A 23,840-nucleotide genomic window follows, 5' to 3' on the forward strand; every position below is an offset into this window, starting at 1 on the left:
GTGTTTTAGAGTTGATATTGGTTTGGTTTTTTGTTTTTTATGGGTACTGAAGAAAATAAATTACATTATAGATTGTTTCCCATATATTCATTTTAAAACAGAGTTTATGTTACTAGATTACATGAGGACCAAGTGACTTTCTACATATCTATAGTTTTAAAAATTATAATACAAGTCATTTATAAGACTGGTAAAGGAAGAAATCACCAGTTAGGCTCAGGCCTACCCATCACCAGGCCCTGTTTTATTACGGTTGGAGCTAATGTTTGAAGAAAATAATTCATAAAACAGATATTCGAATAGGCAGAAAGCTGGGAAGCAACTTAAACATAACAAAGACAAGTAAATTAGTCTTGTGTTTGCAGTGTGATATGGCAGCAAAGAGACCAATGCAACTTTGGGCTGTATATGCAGAGGCACTGTGTTGCACAACAGGGAGATCGCAGACTCTTGTGTCCCTGTTGTACCCACAGCTGGAACACAGAGTTCAAATATGGACACCTCAGAAGAAAAATTCTAGGGAAGAAGTTCATAACCACCAGAGCAATTAGTGATCTAGAGCAGTTGATTTACGTTCAAAGATTAAGAGCTATATATGCACACCTTGCTATGTGATGACACAATAGTCTATAAATAGCTGAAAAATGTGAACGTTATGGAGAGATGGTCCTCATTTCCCCCTGCTTACCTTCCAATGAGCATTCCAGTCTTTCTGCTTTATACTCAGGCCTTGGCTACACTACAGAGTTGCAGCGCTGGTGAGGGGGTTACAGCGCTGCAACTTAGGATGTGTACACACTTGCACAGCACGGCCAGCGCTGCAACTCCCTGGTTGCAGCGCTGGCTGTACACCCGGTTGAGCCTCGGTTGTAGAGGATCCAGCACTGGTGATCCTCTACAATGCGGACCAAAGCCCAACCCCCCCCCCCCAAGCAGCTAACCACCTTCCTGTTCACTACTGTCCCCTCTTCAGGACACCAGCTACCTCCTGTACCCATTGAAGATAAACCCCAGTGACCCATTGGTCAATTCCCACTCCCAAGGGGAAATCGGGGGAAAACCACTCACCCCATTGCTCGCCATGACTTAGCTTCCCTGCCCTCTCTTTGTTATCCTTCTCACATACCTCATATGCTACCAAAAGTCTAAAAAGTCCTTCACTGTGTGATAATAAACAATGTAGCCTCTGTGTATTACATGGTTCTAGCTCTCTTTTTTTCTAGTGACCTTGACTAATGCAGCCGGATCACCGGCCTCACGTCGTTTGCAGAATCTGAGATGAAATCCCAGAAAATCAAAAGAGGAATTGATCAAATCAGTTATGAGTCACTACAACAGAGAAAGTAGGAAGACACAGGAATGGAGAGAGAAAATATATGAATGGAGACAGAGTGTACATGAATGGAGGCAAACAGAAAGCAGGAGAAAGGAATTGTCTGCCAAAAAAACCACAAAGCAGATGATAAGCCTCCTGGCTCGCCAAACTGAGTCTTTTGAGTCTCTCGTAGCCATGCAGACAAATATGTACCGTTGTAACCCACAGCCCTCCCAAAGCCCTCTTTCTTGTTCCCCAGTATTTCCACAAAACAACTTTCTCCAGCAGCCAGTTTCTTATTACCCCCAGCTGCCCCAACACCTGTACGATCACCTACCAGCCCTGATAACTATAATTTTTACCCTGTTCACTCTACCCCCATTATCCTGCAGCATAGTAATCCTGAAGTGCAGCAGACATTGAATAGTGATCAAAATAGGACATATTCAAACCTGTGAATGTACAGTCCACCGCCCCAACCCCCTTGCCTTTTATGTACTCTATGTTGAATAAAGGATTTTTTTTCTTTTTCACTACGTTATATTATTGCTGGAAGTGGTAAATATTGTACACCAAGGTACAGCAAAGCACATCAAATGCATCAAACATTACTGTTGGCTCTCAGCATCAAATTGCTCCCTTAAAGCATCCCTAATCCTTGAAGCCCTTTCCTGGGCCTCCCTATTAGCCCTGCTCTCTGGCTGAGCAAACTCATCCTCCAGGCGTCGAACCTCGGAGGTCCATTCCTCACTGAATCTTTCACCCTTCCCTTCACAAATATTATGGAGGGTACAGCACGCGGATATAACAGCGGAGATGCTGCTCTCCCCCAAATCTAGCTTCCCATAAAGACAGCGCCAGCGGGCTTTCAAACGGCCAAAAGCACACTCCACAGTCATTCTGCACTGGCTCAGCCTGTAGTTGAACCGGTCCTTGCTCCTGTCAAGCTTCCCTGTATATGGTTTCATGAGCCATGGCATTAAGGGGTAAGTGGGGTCTCCAAGGATCACAGTGGGCATTTCGACGTCCCCTACTGTGATCTTGCGGTCTGGGAAAAAAGTCCCAGCCCTCAGCCTCCTGAACAGGGAACTGTTCCTAAAGATGCGTGCATCGTGCACCTTTCCAGGCCATCCTGAGTAAATGTCAGTGAAACGCCCACGGTGATCCACAAGCGCTTGCAGAACCACGGAGAAATACCCCTTGCGATTAACGTACTCTGATGCCAGGTGGGGTGGTGACAGAATAGGAATATGCGTCCCATCTATTGCCCCTCCACAGTTAGGGAAACCCATTTCTGCAAAGCCATCCACAATGTCCTGCACGTTCCCAAGAGTCACAGTTCTTCTTAGCAGGGTGCGATTAATGGCTGTGCAAACTTGCATCAGCACCATTCCAACGGTAGACTTTCCCACTCCAAACTGGTTCGCCACCGATCTGAAGCAGTCTGGAGTTGCCAGCTTCCAGATTGCAATAGCCACCCGCTTCTCCACTGGCAGGGCAGCTCTAAATCTCGTGTCCCTGCGCCGCAGGGTAGGGGCGAGCTCAGCACACAGTGCCATGAAAGTGGCTTTTCTCATCCGAAAGTTCTGCAGCCACTGCTCGTCATCCCAGGATTGCAGGACGATGTGATCCCACCACTGAGTGCTAGTTTCCTGAGCCCAAACGCACCGTTCCACGAAGCTGAGCACGTCTGTTACTGCCACAAGCAATTTAGTGTCTTCACCATCAGGCGATTCAATATCATCGTCTGACTCCTCACTGTCACTGTCACTCTCACTTTGCAGCTGAAGGAATAGCTCCACTGCCATGCGTGATGTGCTGGCAACATTCATCAGCAAGGTCGTCAGCAGCTCAGGCTCCATTTATAACAAAAATCGCAGAAATAGCGCTGTAGAATCACAATGCCACCAAACTGCTCGGAATGTGTAGCAAAGCACCACGGGGCGTTGGAACAGGAAGCGGAAAGACCCGCACACTTCCTTCCCCTTCCCACAAGCCACAGCGCCAAAATGGGACGAGGTGCTCTGTGGGATAGCTGCCCACAATGCACCACTCCCAACAGCGCTGCAAGTGCTGTAAATGTGGCCACACTGCAGCGCTGGTTGCTGTAAGTGTGGCCACTCTGCAGCGCTGGCCCTACACAGCTGTACTAACACAGCTGTAACTACCAGCGCTGCAAAACTGTAAGTGTAGCCATACCCTCAGTCATTTTTTCCTACTTTCAGTTTTGTACATCTTATGTTGCTCCCACACCTAGTCTTCCTGTCCTCATCCGCTAGCCATTCTCATGCTACTTTCTGAAATCCCTTCTTAAACTCACCTTTCTAGGCAGTTCCTACTCCTTTATCATTAATAATCCATGCATGTTTTCTTCTCTCACAATGGGGGTCCTGCGTCCATCTTGTTTAGCTCATTAGTTCTTCTAAGCATAGAATGTGTTTTATCTATGTCGTTAAGTGTTGTGTAAAACATGTGTGCTTTACAATAATTAATTAGCAACAGTTGCAGCATAGTAAAGTATAACCAAGAGTAATGGGATGAAATTAAGAAAGGGAAAACACATTTGATATGAACGTTAGGAAAAACCTCTTGATGGCGAGATCTATTAACTTCTAAAATCATTGCCCAGAGGCATTGGAAGAAGCTCTATCACAAGTCAGCATATTTAAAACCAGATTGAAAACACACTAGTAAATGTACAATAGGAAACAATCTTGCATTGGCAGGTGGACAGACTGGATGATCTAACAGGTCTTTTCACCCCTAGAATCTATGATTCAGTTTTCCATGACTCTTCAAATATTACACAGATGGGAAAACTAGGACAGAGTGGTTAAGTGATGTGTCCACAGTAAGTCACTGAGCTAAGAATTAGGAGATTCAACTCCATGCACAGTCCACTAGACGATGCTGCTTCCCTATGCTAAATTAGGAAAGCAATTTAGAAAACCCCCAGATATTTAACGTGGGGATTTTTGCTTATCTTTGGAAGTGAAATACGTTAAATGGAGTACAAAGCTATAATGTACGTTGCAAAGGGAATCTATACAGGAAATGAATGGTATAATCCTTATGACTGTGGTAAAACTATTAAAAATTGCAAGTAAAATCAGTATAAAATGAGCATTCCAAGGGGCATGGGAAAGAACAGCATAAACTCCAGAGAAAGGAGCGATCTTCCCCCTCCTCTCATATACATAGAAGGTGGGTGGAAAAGACAGCAGAAGCCAACAAAAATGGGTGCCCTTATCCAAGGGACCCAGTGGAGAAGGCTGCCTCCCATCCCCCCTTATTTGTGCGTGGGCCAGTGGAGACTAGAGTCAGATGAGCCCATGCAGACCTTTCACACTATCCTCACAAACATCCACTCCCTAACCCTCCATGGGAGACCAGAGGGTATAGAACAGCAGAAACTACCAAAGACCATCTTAAGCTAATTGTACTAAAATGTGTTGGGGTTCCTCTAAGACTTCTTCCACTTGGTTCTCCAAGAACTTAGTTTGACTCTAGTCTCGTTGCTCAGGCTCCTTTATTTGTCATACAGCAAAGCTACATTGAGTTAATCAGAATTAAGGGTAGAGGGTGGGCATAGGGCATATCAACATCTAAAGTTACACAGCAAATCTCTGCCTTTATATACGTTTAAACATTACACTGCATTTACTGTACATCACACCAGACATTTGGAGATTGGCTTGGTCACTTTACAGCGATTGGTTTCTACACAGCACGCACTATAAACGAGTTATCCTTTACCTTATCTCACTTTCCAGGCCTATCTTATCTACTGTTTTCTTGTCCATTGTAAATGGTTTCCTGGGCGTTTCCCCTTATTTTAGCTAATACAGCCATTCTGTTCCTAGCCTGCTGATTCATTTACTTCCCTAATCCAGCCTCCTAAGAAATAAGGCTTCACCCATGTCAAGTCAGGCCTACAATAAGGGCAATAACTAATTGGCTCTGAGGTGAGCAGGTTGATACGTGGTCATATTTCTGGAGATACAAAAGGCTGAGGCACCTGCCTTTTGGGAAAAGGGAGGATGGCTTAAAATAAAAATATCATGTAATGGATAAGATGTATAGCTAACATCAACTGCAACATGTTTCCTGCATATTATTGTTCAACTTGCCTATTTAGACAGTAACAATTTTGGAGAAGGGACTGTGTCTTATTATGTGTGGCTGTCAGCATGCCACATTTCAGGAAAGATGTGGATAAATTGGAGAAAGTCCAGAGAAGAGCAACAAGAATGATTAAAGGTCTAGAAAACATGACCTATGAGAGAAGATTGAAAAAATTGGGTTTGTTTAGTCTGAAGACAAGAAAACAGAGCGGGTCCATGATAACAGCTTTCTAGTACATAAAAGGTTGTTACAAGGAGGAGGGGAAAAAATGTTCCCCATAACCTCTGAGAATAGGACAAGAAGCAATGGGCTTAAATTGCAGCAAGTAGTAATATGTCATCATCAGCAAATCCACCTCCACTCCCAGCACCTCCTGCACACCGGCAGCCCCGCTGACCAGCACCTCCATCTCCCTCCCTGAACCTCCTGATCAGCTGTTTCGTGGCATGCAGGGGACTAAGGGGGAGGGGGGCGCTGAGAGGGGAAGGAACAAGGGCATGGCAGGCTCAAGGGAGGGGGTGGGAAGGGGTGGAGTTGGAGCATGTCCTGTGGCAGAGCCAGGGGTTGAGCAGCGAGCACTCCCCCCGCCCCCCTCCCTGGCACATTAGAAAGTTGGCTCCTGTAGTGCCATCCCTGGGGTCGGTACCTATACAAGGAGCAGCATATTAACTTCTGAAGAGCTGCATGTGGCTCCGGAGCCACAGGTTGGTCACCCCGTCTAGATAATACTTAGTCCCACAATGAGTGCAGGGGGCTGGACTAGACAGTACCTTCCACTCCTACAATTCTGTGATTCTATGGTTTTCTGTGATTAAAAAAACAAATATGCCACAATCAAACACATGATAAAAATTACAATTCTATGACTAGTTTTGCAGTAGTGATTCTTATGACTGGTCAAATGATGGAAGTTTGCTTTTTTTAAAAAAAAGTCAAAGAACTGTTAAGACAAACACAAAAAGTAAAAGCCAATATACTGTAGTGTCACGAAGGGTACAGCTACAATGAAGACCAAAAACAATCAACAAATTCACCCGTGACAATGGGTGTCACACAGCCCAGGTCAACTGACTTGGGCTCACACTATGAGGCTCAAAATAACAGTCCAGATGTTCCCACACAGGTTGAAGCCGGGGCTCTGAAGCCTGGCAAAGGGGTGTGTTTCAGAGTCCTAGCTCCAACCTGTGTGGGAACATCTACACTGCTATTTTTAGTTCCATAGTGTGAGCCTGAGTCCGTTGACCTGGGCTCTGAGACTTGCTGACAAGGGGTCAGGGGCAGAGAGGGGAAAGAGTGCAGACACATCTTTAGACAAGTAAAGCTGAATACTTTACATTTGGAATTTCATTCAGTCTAGACTATGAAAAAATTTACCATTTAGTTTAACTTCAATTTTCTTGTCAGTTTCATTTTTTCTGGTTCTTAAGAACACAAATCAATAACATTCCATTAGTGTTCTAAAATCATGTCATGGAAGCTTTTCAAAAGGAAGCTAGATAGTCATCTGTGTTGGATGGTTTTTTAGACACAACAAATCCTGCATCTTGGCAGAGGGTTTGACTAGATGACCCTTGTGGTTCCTTCTAACTCTATGGTTACTATGATGTCCTTTGGGTTCACAACAATTCAAAAAATGTTTTAAAGTTTAAAAACATCACTGCGCTGAAATTTAATACACTTCTATTCACATTAAGGTTTATATTCAAACTTAAAGTTTTGTAAAACCATACTTTCAGTTTAAATTGATAACAGTCTTATCCTAACATTGGTTCCCCTGATAGAAATACTTAGTAAAGTCAATTCCAAAACTCAAGAGTTCTTTTCCCACCATATATATTTTCTATGCACTAGCAATAGTTTTAGTGAGTACAGAATTCTCTGCCAATGCCCCAGCAGATACTACAAAATATCACTTCCTAGGTTGAGCCTTTTAGAGCACACTAAAAAGGTTTGTTCTTTGACATGTGATACAATACACATAGCATGACATCCTAAGCAATATGGCAGTTTGGATATTGGTGCCATTATCTACAAAAGTAGATTAACTCTGCTCACTGGTGGTTAAAACACTCTGCTAAAAAAAAAAAAGTAAACAAACAAACAAAAACACTAAAAAGAGCTAATCCTATAGGTGTAGTTCAATACAACAGCCTGCAGAATTGGCATACTGGTTTATCTGTCCACAGCAAAGTCTAAAAAAAGGCTAAACATTTTCATTTTTATCCCAATGGTAAAATCAAAGTTTTATGGAAACACAGACCATAGTTTTGTCCAAATTTGGACTTGCTAGTTGTTTACACTGGTAATAAAATATAGACCCCAGCTCAGTACCATCAAATGATAGTTCAGTGGTCTATATGAAATGAGTTGCTGATGCAAGTTTGAGGTGGACAGGTGCCCATCTCACAAGACTGACCAGCATAACTGCTTCAATAAAGCAATGGTTACTTAGCTTACACTAACTGTGATTCTTCAAGATGTGTTCTCCATGTGGATACCACTCTTAGTGTGCATGCACCCCACGTGCATGAGATAGGATTATTTTGACTAGCAGTGTCCACTGGGGCCAAGTCTGAATCCTAGCTATCCTGGCATGCTCTCACCTAGGGGCATTAAGGGCAGACTGGGCCCAATAGTCCCTCAGTAATTTCACCAGTATAGAATCCCAGAAGAGCATGACTCTAAAGTATCAGGGAAGGAGGGCACATCATGGGATCTACGTGGACAACATGTCTTAGAGAATGACAGTTAATGTAAGTAACCTTTCTTTCTTCAAGTATCTCTCCACATGGATCCCACTCTTAGAATTACCACGCAGTTACCTGTTGGCTTGGAGATAAGTGCTAGGCATCCTACTAAAACAATGATTGTAGAGACAGCCCTACCAAAACTGGTTTCCAATCTGGAAGCCTCCATTAAAGAACAGTGCCCTGTAAAAGTCTGGACAGAGCTCAGTGTAGCTGCCCTACAATTTCAAAAATAGGGACATTCTTCAAACATGCAGCTGAGACTGTCTGTGCTTTAATAGAATAAGCTCTAATGTGGTGGGTGAATCTAATCTTGCTAACTTGTAACATGCTCTTATAAGGCTGGAAACCTATTTTGATAACCTTGTAAGTATACTGCCTGACCCTTACTGCTATCAACAAAGGCATGAACATTCCACGTGCGTAACTGAATGATTGTGTCCTGTTACGATAATACGATGATGCTCTTACCCCATCAAGCACATAACATTTAGCTTTCCCCACAGCAGCTTGGAGATCAAATCTCTTAAGCATTCCCATAGGAGACTCTGGTACTGGAGCTATGGATAGATATGAATAGTGAAAGGCTTTGAATATGTGGTGCTGATGCATTCAATACTTTAATCTCCATTGATACTGTGATAGGTATCAGAGGTGAAGTGATGGATGTTAAAGGTGGTGCTGATATGTCCAGTATCGGCATTGTACTGGAAATGGTGTGGGTTTTGTTGATTAAAGGATCTATCAATGATACTTTGCTCTTTGATGCTGGTGTACCAGAATAGGACCTTGAGCTGTGACCCTTGGTGGATGAAGCCTGAGAACTTTTAAGTCCCTTGCCCAGGTATCATAACCTTAGTCCCAGATTTGGACCTTAGCGTCCAAAATATGGGGGTTAGCATGAAAACCTCCAAGCTTAGCTACCAGCTTGGACCTGGTACTTGCTGCCACCACCCAAAAATTAGAGTGTTTTGGGGCACTCTGGTCCCCCTGAAAAACCTTCCCTGGGGACCCCAAGACCAAATCCCTTGAGTCTCACAACAAAGGGAAATAATCCTTTTTCCCTTCCCCCCTCCAGGTGCTCCTGGAGAGATACACAGACACAAGCTCTGTGAAACTACACAGAGTGACTCCCCCTCTCTGTTCCCAGTCCTGGAAACAAAAAGTACTTTCCTATTCCCCCAGAGGGAATGCAAAATCAGGCTAGCAAATTCAACGCACACAGATTTCCCCTGATTTCTTCCTCCCACCAATTCCCTGGTGAGTACAGACTCAATTTCCCTGAAGTAAAGAAAAACTCCAACAAGTCTTAAAAGAAAGCTTTATATAAAAAGAAAGAAAAATACATACAAATGGTCTCTCTGTATTAAGGTGACACAACACAGGGTCGATTGCTTAAAAGAATATTGAATAAACAGCCTTATTCAAAAAGAATACAAATCAAAGCACTCCAGCACTTATATTCATGCAAATACCAAAGAAAAGAAACCATATAACTTACTATCTGATCTCTTTGTCCTTACACTTAGAAACAGAAGATTAGAAAACAGAACTACTTCTCCAAAGCTCAGAGAAAGCAGGCAGACAGAAAACAAAGACTCAGACACAAACTTCCCTCCACCCAGAGTTGAAAAAATCCGGTTTCCTGATTGGTCCTCTGGTCAGGTGCTTCAGGTGAAAGAGACATTAACCCTTAGCTATCTGTTTATGACACCAGGGTTGGGGAGAGTGACCTATACTCTGATCCTCCACCAGAGTGGTACTCTTTTCTTCCTCTCTCAGAAATTACTGAGTCTGCTCCTGCAGAAGTGTTTCCATAAACAGAGACAATCACATCCCAGTGCAGAAAGTCATATTTTGCCAGAAACACCTAGCAGTTGGAAATGCATATCTGGATATCAGGAGAGGAGCAAATTTTTCTGCTAACAGATCCAGTCTTAGGGTTCTTTTCCTTTTGTTTTAGGGGGCCCTTGCTATTTGGATCTTTCCTGAACAGCCACGACAAGTTAGCCTGGAATGGAATACAAAAAAAAGTCCTTGAACCCTTTGAGAGGAACTTGGTACCATCTATCCACCCTCTTGGAATGGCAGGTACTGACAATGGAGTTTGCCACAAATCTTTTGTAGTTCTAACAATCTGTCATTAATAAACATGGCAAATCTACCAGGCATGGAAGGGAGCACAATCTCTAGTGGCTTGTGGGACTTCTCTTGACTTACTTCTGGGGATGTCAAGGGTCTTTGAACACCTTAAAATCATCTGTTGGACAAGGCATGGAGGGAATGACTGCCTCTTTGGGAGTAGGGATGAAGGGGTGATGAAATAGCTGTCAGGATCAATTGCTTCTCAATTTCTGCCTGTTGAGCCTCCTAATTCTTAAGGGAAATGTGTTTTGCCCTAAAAGGGGGGCAGAAGATCATGGATTGTGGACACATGGCTGCCTACCCCAGGGTGCCCAGTAGCACCATGACCCATAGCATATATTTATTACTGGACTGATGGACAGAAGATACAAGGGGCCCTGTTCTTTGTGAGACCCAAGCCCCCAGTGTGATGCCTCTAGAGGGTAAGGGGGATGAACACAAGATAAGTCTCTACCATGTCTCCCAGTGGAGAAGATGAAAAGGAATACACATCCTCCAGTGATGGGCTACACTTTCTACTCTGCTAGACCACTCCCTCAACAATTCTAGTTGGGTAGAGCTACAATCTACTTCCCCAACTGCTGTATGTGGTGCTGTGGTTTTGGTGACTGAAGACTAGTTAGCACGGTTGGCATTGTACAAGCCAACAATGGGGATTTTGGTCCAGGCCCACAGGCAGGTCACTTGATGCCACATAGGGACCAAAACGGCCTGTACTGTTGGGTAGTGAAAAAGCTGGTGCCAGAGTCAATGCCACAGAAAGGCACACAGCAGATCTAGTCAATACTGCATACATTCTTTTCGTATCAAAGGTCCAGAGAGTCACATTTTAGGCCATTGGCTGATCTTCAGCTGTGGAGCTTGAGACAAATTTTACATGTTGAACTATATCTCAGTTCTGAGGGTCTTGAATAGGGAGACCTATATCTCATCTTATCTGTAGAGTGAGACTCCTTCCTACCCCCTTCCTGAAGAAGTCAATAATGGATTGAAGTCAGTAACTGGCATCTCAGATGTTTCAACCCTGGAGCCCAAGGTGGAATCACAACTTATTGGGCCCCTACCTTCGAGAGATTGGAGGGAGGACTAGGCCTTAGCTGTATCTTCCTTCTCCCTGTCCAAAAAACCGTTCATGGAGCACTTCAGAGGAAATAACTTTAGAACACTGATTCTCAAACCTTCGCAGTGGTGACCCCTTTCACATAGCAAGCCTCTGCGTGTGACCCCCACCCCCCATAAATTAAAAACACTTTTATATATTTAACACCATTATAAATGCCAGATGCAAAGTGGGGTTTGTAGTGGAGGCTGACAGCTCATGACCCCCCCATGTAATAATCTCATGACTCTCTGAGGGGCCCCAACCCATCCCTAGTCCTCTGAGTCTGCTTGGAAAGACTGGCAGATGGAGAAATGATTATGGATATACCCTTTACCTACATAAAACAGGCACTTAGAACGCACATCACTAAGTTGCATAGAAGCATTAGAGGAGCATGTCTTAAACCCTGGAAATTTAGCTTCCGTAACAATTGCTTGAGTCCCAGTAGCAATGTAGGGGGCTCAGAGCCTAAATATGAAAAGTTAGTAAAAAATAGCAAACTCTTTTTTTTGCTAAAGCCAAAAGGCAAACTAAGGGGCAAGTCTACACTAGAATTGCTACAGTGGCCCAGCTATACTGATGAAGCTGCATTTCTGTAGCATTGCTACTGCAGATGCCCTATGGAGCGCTTCTCCTGTCTACAGAGCATTGCCCACACCAGTGCTTAGGTCGATGTAACTTACGCAGCTTGTGCGGTGGCTTTTTCAGAGCCCTGAGCGATTTAAGTTATACCAAAATAAGCGCTAGTGTGTAGAAGCCCTAAGAATCATGTATTTACCTAACACCACCACTATCTAATCATTAATTAAAACTTGGTTTCAGCGAAGCAGGCACACACAACAGGGGTTCTTGTTGCCATGGGCAGCAAGAGCAAACTGAGCAAGGGTTGGGTTCACTCCAATCCTTTCTGCCCTCAGATTTGTGGGGAAGAAGCAAGAACATTCAGGGCACAGGCACAACTCCAATGGACACTGCTGGCCAAAAGATTCCTATCTCATGTGCACATGCATTAAGAGTTGGATCCATGTAGTCAAACACTTAAAGAATTGAAAGCTGGCTTCCTTATTGGCAACTTCTGCCCAGAAGCTAAGGATGAAATTGGTATAGAAAGTATATTCTCCCATTCTGAGAAGTGCTCTCTCCCAGGACAGGGTCCAAGCACTTAATCAGGAGTGTAGGGAAGTTTGTACGTCCACTGCTGTACTCTTTCTACATATAAATAGAAGACTTCAGCTTCCAGTGGTATCCAGTTTACACCTTTCACAAGCAGTAGCGTTTTAAAAACATTTTGAAAAGAAAATTTTAATTTTGAATGTCTTACCTACAGAAATATAATTTCCCCTTTAAATCTAAATATTCCACACATTTTCCCACTGTAATTCAATAGCTTTCTCTCCTTGATAATCCTTTTATATATTTTCTTTTTTTCCATTTGCATTTCTTCTATGTAACCTTTCTCCAAACCAATTTTTCTTCTGTATATCACCTGCTTGCCAATTCATTTATCCAGTTAACAAGCTGGATATTACATGAAAGTAGATTTCTTCAGTGCACAGTGGAAAAAAAAATAAATTTCACTAAAAAGATCAGTGACAGGTGTTAAATTTAAAGATTGGTGTCACCAAAAGTTAAAACATAAAGCAAATTTTGAAATGCAAAAGCAAATGAAAATGTTTCCTTAATGTGCTTATTTAGCAAATTATTTTAAACACACACGTTAAAATAAGTAATATTTGAATCTGAAATGGTTGTGATATTTAGCATAATTGAAACTCTGTTGTAACTAAATACATTTAAAGTAGGCATAACCCTTACATAGGGAAGCAGTAGTCAACCTCGAACATTAAAATGCTAAGCAGAAATGGCATTTGAAATTTTAATTTCAGATAAGAATGGCTATACTGAGTCAGACCAAAGGTCCAGCTAGCCTAGTATCCTGTCTTCCAACAATGGCCAGTGCCAGATGCCCCAGAGGGAATGAATAGAACAGATAATCATCAAGTGATCCATCACCTGTTGCCCATTCCTAGCTTCTGGCAAACAGAGGCTAGGGACACCATCCCTGCCCATCCTGGGTAATAGCCATTGATGGACGTATCCTCCAGTTCTTTTTTGAACACTGTTCTAATCTTGGCCTTCAGAACATCCTCTGGTACGGCGTTCCACAGGTTGACTGTATGTTGTGCGTGAAGAAAAATATTTGATTTTTTTCTTTAAACCTGCTACTTATTAATTTAATTTGGTGACCGCTAGTTCTTGTGTTATGAGGAGGAGTAAATAACACTTTCTTATTTACTTTCTCCACATCAGTCACGATTTTATAGACCTCTATCATATCCTCCCCTTAGTTGTCTCTTTTCCAATCTGAAAAGTCTCAGTCTTATTAATCTCCTCTCATATGGTAGTCATTCCATACACATCTAATCATTTTTGTTGCTCTTTTCTGAACCTTTTTGAATTTCAACATACCTTTTTTGAGACTGGGCGACTACATTTGCACACAGTATTCAGGATGTGGGCATACGATAGATTTATATAGCGGCAATACGATATTTTCTGTCTTATTATCTCACTCTTTCATGATTCCCAACATTCCGTTGGGTTTTTTGACTACCGCTCCACATAGGGTGGATGTTTTCAGAGAACTATCCACAATGACTCTAAGATCTCTTTCTTGAATGGTAACAGCTAATTTAGACCCCATCATTTTATATGTATCATTGGGGTGATGTTTTTCAACGTGCATTACTTTGCATTTATCAACACTGAATTTCATCTGACATTTTGTTGCCCAGTCACCCAGTTTTGTGAGATCCTTTTGTAGTTCTCCGTAGTTTGCTTGGGACTTAACTATCTTGAGTAGTTTTGTAACATCTGAAAATTTTGCCACCTCACTATTTACCCCCTTTTCCCGAGCATTTATTAATATGTTGAAGATTGGCCCCAGTATAGACTCCTGGGGGACACCACTATTTACCTCTCTCCATTCTGAAAACTGACCATTTATTCCTACCTATTGTTTCCTATCTTTTAACCAGTTACCAATCCATGAGAGGACCTTCCCGCTTATCCCATGACAGCTTACTTTGCTTAAGAACCTTTGGTGAGGGACCTTGTCAAAGGCTTTCTGAAAATCTAAGTACTCAATATCCACTGGATCCCCCTTGTCCACATACTTTTTGACCCCCTCCCCCGCAAAGAATTCTAAGTAGATTGGTGAGGCATGATTTCCCTTTACAAAAACCACGTTGACTCTTCCCAACAAATTATGTTCATGTATGTGTCTGACAATTTTGTTCTTTACTATAGTTTCAACCAATTGCTGGGATCACCTCTGGAGTCCTTCTTAAAAATTGGAATCACATTAGGTCATTTGGTACAGAAGTTGATTTAAATGATAGATTACAGACTACAGTTAGTAGTTCTGCAATTTCACATTTGAGTTCCTTCAGAACTCTTGGGTGAATACCATCTGGTCCTGGTGACTTATTACTGTTTAGTTTACCAATTTGTTCCAAAACCTCCTCTAATGACCCCCTTAATCTGGGACAGTTCCTCATATTTGTCAAATAAAAAGAATGGCTCAGGTTTGCAAATCTCCCTCACATCCTCAGCTATGAAGACCGATGCAAAGAATTTATTTAGTTTCTCTGCAATGGCCTTATCCTCCTTGAGTGCCCCTTTAGCGTCTCGATTATCCAGTGGCCCCACTGGTTGTTTAAGCAGGCTTCTTGCTTCTGATGTATTTCTTAAAAAAAATTGCTATTACTTTATGAGTCTTTGGCTAGCTGTCCTTCAAATTCTTTAGCCTTCCTAATCATATTTATATTGATTATGACTACTTTGAATGCAGTGCAGTCTATAGTGTAGAGTGATTTCCAAACACAGATGAAGACAGTCCCTGACTTGAAGAGAATACAATCTACACGTAGATTAGAATGTATTTCATAAAATAGCTTCAAATTGGAAAAAACAAAAACAAAAAACCTGACAGACTAGACAACCACATAAATTAGAGCTGGACATCCTCATGCCAAAGCAGGAGTGTTCAACTAAAATATATTCTCAGCTGTCTTCTCCAGCACAGCTTTAGATGATTCAAAGGAAACGTATGTCAACACTTACCTTGGGAGACAATTACAAAGTCTAAGAGCCCTCACTGGTAGGAAATTCTGCCTGATATTCAGTCAACATTTTTTTTTTGTTTGACTTCATTCCATTAGTCCTACTTATATTCCCATATGCTATTTAATTGTTCTCCCTCCTCAGTGTTTACATCCTTCAAATACTTAGTTATCAACTATATTCCCCAATCACCCACAGCATATGTCTTCCCTCTTAAATAAACCAATTTAGTTTTTCAATCATTTTTCTTGATCCACCCTAAAATTCCCTCTAATAAAGACAACACTTTTCTGGTATTTGGAGGAACTATGATGATCAATAACAATATTAGAACTTATATGGATAGGACTGCATTGTCGAGAACTATATAAAGTATTCTAGGCGAAGTCTCACTAATGCCACATGGAGGGACTTTGCTTAGATCAGTGGTTCTCAAACTTTTGTACTAGTGACCCCTTTCACATAGAAAGCCTCTGAGTGAGACCCCCACTCCTCTTATAAATTAAAAACACTTTTTTTGTACATTTAATACCATTATAGATGCTGAAGGCAAACCAGGGTTTGGAGTGGCTGGCAGCTCACGACCCTCCATGTAATAACTTCACAACCCTCTGAGGGCTCCTGACACCCAGTTTGAGAACCTCTGGCTTAGATTGTTAGGTGACAAGACAATGTACCCTAATTTGAAAGTATAGAATTTTTTGCCATCACAAAATATTACAAATTTGTACCTAAATAGCTGTCTACTCTGCTTCTTAGAAAGCAGTAATACTTAAGTGTTTTACTCCCATTATGTTTCTGTGCTTCATATTATTTTTCCACAAATGTACTAACTTGATTTTTTTTCTAGTTGTTCAATCTCATCCTGCTATTTCCTGTCAATATGTTTAGATTCTGTAGAGGTCTTAGTGTGGAAGGACTCTTTTCAGGTCAGCTCACAGTTTCCTGAAGTGCCCTTTTCTAGCAGTTTATGGCGGAATCAGTCTAATGTCATGATTAATTTGAGCCCCCAATTCTGTCTCATCTGAAAAAGCTGGAAATTTAGTTAAGAACAGATGTACTCTGTGACTGACAGTTGCAGCGTGTTACCATTCTGGGACATATGCTGTGCTACAAAGAGGCAGAGTGCATATTGGCAACTCGTGGGGGAAAGTTCCAAGTAGGGCTGGACATACAGTTCAGTAAAATAATCCAGCTATGGTCCACATAAAGGGTTTAATATTTTCCAATTAGAAACAAAATCCACAATAGACACATCAGTTGGGTTCAATTGTTGAGCCCTGTTTCTAAGGATCTTGGTGCCAGTAACAAGTTTATTTTCTAAATGGCTTGCTGATTGCCTGATCAACAGGAGAGTGACACATTAGTTTGGGATAGTGTATCTGAAGTAGAAGAAAAACATTTTGTCATGGCATGATTTACAAATTCAAATCCTGTGACACCTATTGTGATCCAAATCTACATGAATTTCTACAGCTGGGAATCTCATTAAAGTTCTATTGTAACAACAAAATAAAAAACCCAAACTATTTCTGAAAAACTATTTTACCAGATGTGACATCAAAATTTATCTTTCAAAATAGTGGCAACTGGTTTATTCAAATAAAGTATAGTATACATTTTAACAAAGTAACTTTGAATTTGATAGCCAAGTGACTCCAAATTCTTACTTAGATTTAGGATTATTTTAAAGTTTTACATAGAAAGTTACAAGTGAAAAAAGGCAGCAATAATACCCTGAAAGATTCACATTAAGATAATGTTCAGCCATGTGATATCACCCAATTCTCAACTCTCACTTTTACCAACTGCCTATTACTGTAGAATTGGAGCAATGTATAAATAGGAATAGCATTTAGGGGAAAGACAAGGGAATAAAAATCCAGACTTCAGTAGCTCTGTACTTGCCAAGCCACATATCTATTTTAGTAACAGTCCCTGTGACTCCACAGAGGGATAGTAGGTTTTAAAATAACCTGTGTTTCATCTTTGTGTCTTTTTTTCTCATTAGAGAAGACTACTTTCTGCCGGGAGCAAGTTAAATTAGCATTGTACATTTTAAACACTGCTCTTAAAGCCCTTACAGAACTCCTTCAAATTTCTCTCTATATAAATTAACAAGTGAGAGAAACTCCCGCATTGCTGAATGATATTCTTACCAGGGCAGTACAAGAATTACTGTCATCATCCTTTTGTTCTATGTTTGCACAATGCCCAGCAAATGGGGTACTGGTCCATGCCTAGGGCTCCTATGCACTACAGTAATACTACTAGTACTAATAATTCTTTAGAAATATATAACACATTCAGGCAAACTTATAAATAATCTCTGAAGTACATGGGTAGGTGCAGAAGCCCAATTGCAAAGCTGTTCTGCCCATTCCTTTCCCCTCATTGCAGCCTCCACTAGAGTTTAAGTAGTATGGAAGCTGACTTTCCTGCTTTGAATTAAAATGAAATGCACAAACATAGGTTAATGTCACACCATAAAGCACACTCAAAACTTAACATAAAAATGGAGATTTGCACAGTAATTATACATTTAAACATCATGGTTTAAAGGTCCAAAATACTTGTTATTTCCTGCACAAGGAGCTGTTAAGGTTGAACTTTCAAGCTTGATTCTGCTTTTCCCATCATTAACATTACAAGAATGCTATTTTTCAGCCCCCAGATTTTTCCTTTAAAAAAAAATTAATAAATAGAGGGGAAAAAATGAAACAGAACTTATAAATTAATGATCTGGAATTTAAATGGATCAAGACGTGTATATACCAAAGCACAGTAATCAAACTGTTATTATCATAACCCTTGTCCTTCCTTTGACCAACTTGTTTATCCCCCCAAAATCATAGTTTGTTACTCACACTGCATCATGTCTCAGACTAAACTCTTCAGGGGATGGATAGATCATATTTTATTTACTTTGCATAATAATTCATGGAAACCAAATCTTATATGATGCCATTGGAGCAAACTCCTGCTCTTACAAACTGCACCACGGGCTACTGAAAGTCCACTAAAATCAACTAGGGGTAAATTTTTAAGCTCTTTTCTGGAAAATCCGAGTAACATGGGACTCAATTTAGCTATTTTGAGGAAGAAAAAAAGAATTAGCAAGCCCTCCTACATTTGTAACCCTGGCTCCAGGGAGCCTGAATATTTCCAGCCTGCTATTTAAATTGCTAATCTGTTCTGTACTATAGAACCAACAAACTCCATTGCTACATTGTGTAGCTTCTCTTTCACTTCCTTTTTAAAACAGCTTTGATCTCTGCAGAAAATGCTCCCATCAAACATTCTTGCCTCAACAATTCCTCTCAGCTCTTCTCACTTTATAATCCCCTAACAATCTCCCATTACAAGAGATTGTGAAAAGCTTTTTAATGAGGGATGTTGCCTCTCACACATACAGTGCTACTCTTTGTCCTCCACGCTGCAAGAATCTAATAATTCATAGGGTTTAAGGCCAGAAGGGACCATTAGATCATCTTGTCTGACCCGCAGCATAATACGGCCTATAGTTTTTCATCCAGTTGTCAGGCTGTACGGCGTGGTTCAAGACCATGAGTGCCAACCTCAGGGTAGACTATCAAAAAGCAGGGCAGACAACTTAAACTTGTGGTATGTTGTAATTGTGGGGGTCCCAATCCAAAAGGAGGCCATGGTGTGTGTGTGTGTGTGTGTGTGTGTGTGTGTGTGTGTGTGTGTGTGTGTGTGTGTGTGTGTGTGTGTGTGTGTGTGTGTGTGTGTGAGGTTATGGGATTGCCACGCTCACTTCTGGACCATCTTCAGAGCTGGGCTCTGAAGGCAGCAGCTGCGGAACTTCCTGCAGCTGGGGGAGGTTCATGGAGGTTGAAGTGGGTCTGGATCTCCTCTGGGCTGCTAGGAGCACCGCAGCTGGGGCTCCTAGCTGCTAGTCCCAGTCTGGCTGGGGAGGAACTGGCAGGCTGCAGCTGTGCTGCTCGGCCTTATCCCCCAGAGCGGTGTGTGGCCATGCCACCGGAGCATGCTGCAGCCGCGCAGCCTGGTCTGGGGCCGCGCCGCCCTGCACAGGTTGCCAGAGCAGCTTCAGCCAGGCCAGAGACATCCTCCCCTGGCCCTCCCCAGATAAGATGGGAAGGGATGGGATGGGGAGAGTGTGGGGATCCTGGGCTAGGGTGGGGTTATGTGAGGGGTGGTCACGGGGTACTCCCCTGACTCCCAGTTTCTCCCCCCAAAAAAATTTCCTCACCAATTGCTGTCCGGCCCATCAGGGTAAGCAGCTGGCACATTGGGACACTTTGTTTACTTAGGTTTACCTCTGTGCCTGCAGACGATTGAGGTAAATAAACCGTCTTGGCCCACCAGCAGCTTATCCTGATGGCCCAGGATCAAAAGTTTGCTGACCCCTGAATCACAGGGTCGGCTTATGAACAGGTTATAAAACATTTCCGTTTTTACTTATCCATGGGGGGGGAGGGGCGGTGTCGGCTTATAAATGAATCGGCTTATGATCGAGTATATATGGTACATACACACATATACACATACACACAAATCAAGTAAAGTCTATAGTTCCAAAAGGTGACAGATGTAGTAATCTGTCAGCATTGAACGTCTTTTAGGGCTAACTCTGGGGAATCTCAGCTTTTGGTTCCTAGCTCCAGCCTGGTGAGAATCCAAATGGCAAAGAGAAGAACAATTTTCATGTCAGTTATCTTTATTTCCTTCTTCCAGAATTCAAGGTGATAGAATGTGCTCTCTCACAGGTAGCACCTTCATGGGTGTAAGAGGACTGACCAGTAATCAAGTTTTTGTATCGTGATGTTTCATGATGGCCCATTTAGTTTGGATAGTTGTTCTTGATGGCTGGGGAAACTGCTTCTCCTGCCTGAGTTCACAGCAGGCATTTTTAGTCATAAAGCAAAACTTACATACTACCTTGTAGTGTGGGATACAGACATTACAGGTAAGATTAATGCATGCTGCAATTTGCAAGCATTTTAGAAAGTCTTCATCACTAAAACACATCCTTACAAGTTTAACATCTTTCTTGAACAATACTAACATACAGGTGAGCTGGTCTGGTTTCCAGCTGTGAATTTGTCAGTGCTCAGCTGATGCCCTGGCAAAAGCTGGCACCTAGTCTACCAGCGTCACATCTGTATTGAGATTTTAAGATATCAAGAAATGGAGAATCCACTCCTTCTCTTGATAGTTTAATCTACCTATCACCTTGATATGTTAATCTTCCTCATTGTTAAAAGTGTGCTTTATTTCTAATTGAATTTGTCTGTCTTTAACCTCCAACCACTAGCTCTTGTAATAGCTTTGTGAACACTTATAAAATCACCTTACTATTTCCTCCACTTATATATCCAAGGATCATATTAGCCCTTTTTGCTACAGCATGACAACAGGTGCTCACCTTGAATTATTTGTCCACAATGATCCTTAAATCTTTTTCAGAGTCACTGTTTTCTAGGATACAATCCCCCCATTCAATAGTTATGGTTCACATTGTTTCTTTCTAGATTTATCATCCCACATTTGGCTATATTAAAGTCCATTATGTTTGAACAGGCCCAATTTATCAGGCCATCCAGATCTCTGACTTCCCTGTCCTCATCATTTATTACTTTGCCAATGTTTATATAATCGACAAATTTTATTAGCAGTGATTTTATATATATTTTCAGATCATTGATAAAAAATTTAGGCCTAGATATGATACTTGAGGAACTCCACTAGAAATATCCCTATTCAATGATTCCACTTACAACTACTTTTGGACCTCTGTCAATAAGCCAGTTCTTAATCCATTTAATGGGTGCTTTATTAATGTTGTATAGAATCTTTTAAAATCAATGTCTTGTTGTCCTACGTCAAATGCTTTCCAAATGTACATGTAGTGACCATTATCAACCAAACTTGTTATCTCAAAGAATGAAATCAGGTTTTACACGTTGATAAGCATTTTTTATAGTCTCATCCTGTAATTCTTTATTAACTAACTCCCATATCAGGTTTTCCATTATTTGGCCTCTGACAGATATCAAGATAACCTGGCCTATAATTTCCTGGGTCACCCCACTTGCCCTTTTTGAACAGAACATATATACCGCTTTACATTTTCAAACCATTGTATAATCATTTATTAATCCTCATAGTAAACAGTAATTAATCCCTATTTTACAGATGGATAAATAGAAAAACAGAAAATTTAGGTCTTGTCCAAATGAGCATAGTCAGCTGTAGAGCTGGAAAGAGAAGAATCTGTATCTCCTCCCTACTAAAATGCAAGCCTAATCCCCTGCCATGACCATCCCTAACCATCCCAGCAAATCAGAAAACTTCTCAGACTTTGATGCCCCAATCTGTAGTACTGGGGGGAAAAAAACAGAGTCTAATGCATTCTGTGGTTGACGAATTTGCAATGGAACTCATTGCTCTATGAATCCAAGCATTCTTTTACAAAAAAATAAAACCTAGCCTTCCTGACTGGAACTCTGAAATGTGAACTGAGTATAAACTGATGCAGTGCTGCCTACCTAGGTCTGCAGACAACTTGAAAATGTCTGAAAGGTATGAGCTGCTCCCATTTACCTTTATTTGGATGTTAAATGTGAAACAAAAATAAGTGAAAGGTCAACTTTGTTAACTATTTGACTGCTGATCATTTTGGCAGAAACACATTCTTGCTTGGGACGGTGCCCTAAACTGCCTCCCAACTATTGCCACCCCAGTCCCCAAAATTCCAGCCTTCCCCCACTGTTACAATTACAAAAATGTGTCATAAGTAAAAATGTGGGACTGCTAAGCTAATTGAATTATCAAAGTAAATACAAAGGGGCGTCAGTACTGATTTCATATTAAAGCTAGAAATGTTATATTTTACTTTAAAAGACTGCCACACAATTTCCAGTCTGCAGTACCCAAACGTAGGAACCTCTCTCTGGTGTACACGGGGCCTTGTTTCTATAGTGCTTTTCATCTATAGATCTAAAAGCATTTTAACAAAGTATTACAAACCCATCTTACCAATAGTGAAAAACAAGGCAGAGAGGTTAAGTGACTTATTCAAGTAACCAGAACAATCATTGTGAAAAGAGTAGACTACATCTCAGCTCTCCTGACTATTAGGCTTATACATAATCTAGTATACCACAGCATCTTCCAGTCAAGTCACTTCATTTATGTATTTCAGTTTCACCATTTGTGAAACTGGGGTGATATTTACTTTACCTTTCCTCAAAGCAGTGCTGCGATGCATAACTAGTGTTTCTAAAGCAAAGTACTATTGAGGTTGTTGAGTGGCAGAGGTGGGAGTTCTGGGTTCCCAGGCATGTGCTTATCCTTCTGGGACAATATTACTTATTTGTCCCTTTAGTGTTTCCAAGCCTCAAAGTCCTTGAAAGCTGCAGGAATTAAACTTCTTTCATGCAAACAAAAAAAGAAATATAGCCAAGTCTATGCAGTATTTAGAACGCCAAGGTCCTCAGGTATAGACTTAGCAAAGACAATTCTGCTAGGAAAATCTGAAAAAAAAAGCTTCCACCAATCATGTCTAAATCAATTTATTTAATATTTTACTTGTTCATTGGATCTAAGTGAGGAAGTGGACCAAGTTTCAAACAATCTGGTTCAGTTATTAATTTATGTGCCCACAAACTTCTGACAGGACTTAGAAGTGTATTTATACTAAACATACATAATACAGTTAAAAAATGGCTGAACATAAATTTGCTGAAGCTTTCAAAGAGAAATGTCACCATTGGTCCCAAATCAGAACTTTGTATGTTAAAACCGATTGTGTTAAATATTCCATCTAGAAACCAACAGGTAGCCGTGCAGATCACAGAGCACTGAGAAGGTACACTGCTTAACAAGTAAGCCTAAGAATGCTGCACCATGTTTATTAGTTCTGGGTTGATTTAAGTGTAGCCCAATGTACAGCACAGTGCAGTAATCTAATTATGAGGTGACAAAAGCACAGTTGACTGCGGCAAGGTCAGCATCAGAGAAACTGTTTCAGTCCCTTGGCCAGCTAAAGATGGAAAAAGTATACCTAGAAATTGCTGCAATATGATCATCACATGTTAGGGCTATTACTGTATATACTCATTCATAAGCCAATTCTTTTTAGTAATAAAGGGAAGCACCAGAGAAAGGGGTCAGCTTATGAACAGGTATAGAGATGGAGAGGTGGGACCCAGCCCCTCCCCACAACAGAAGGAACAAGGAGAGGCAGCACAGTCAGCAGAGCCAGAAGGGAAGAGGCGGGGCCAAAGTCTCTTCA

The 23,840-nt window shown here is 41.4% G+C and overlaps 1 protein-coding gene across 4 annotated transcripts in view; it reads right to left on the reverse strand.

The window, feature by feature from the left end:
* Positions 1 to 23,840, reverse strand: part of SRFBP1 (serum response factor binding protein 1) — a 132,560-nt gene that overhangs the window by 27,361 nt on the left and 81,359 nt on the right. The gene's annotated exons all lie outside the window — the stretch shown is intronic.

Source organism: Gopherus evgoodei, chromosome 6 (genome assembly GCF_007399415.2).
Source record: "Gopherus evgoodei ecotype Sinaloan lineage chromosome 6, rGopEvg1_v1.p, whole genome shotgun sequence".
Classification (NCBI taxonomy): Eukaryota; Metazoa; Chordata; order Testudines; family Testudinidae; genus Gopherus; species Gopherus evgoodei.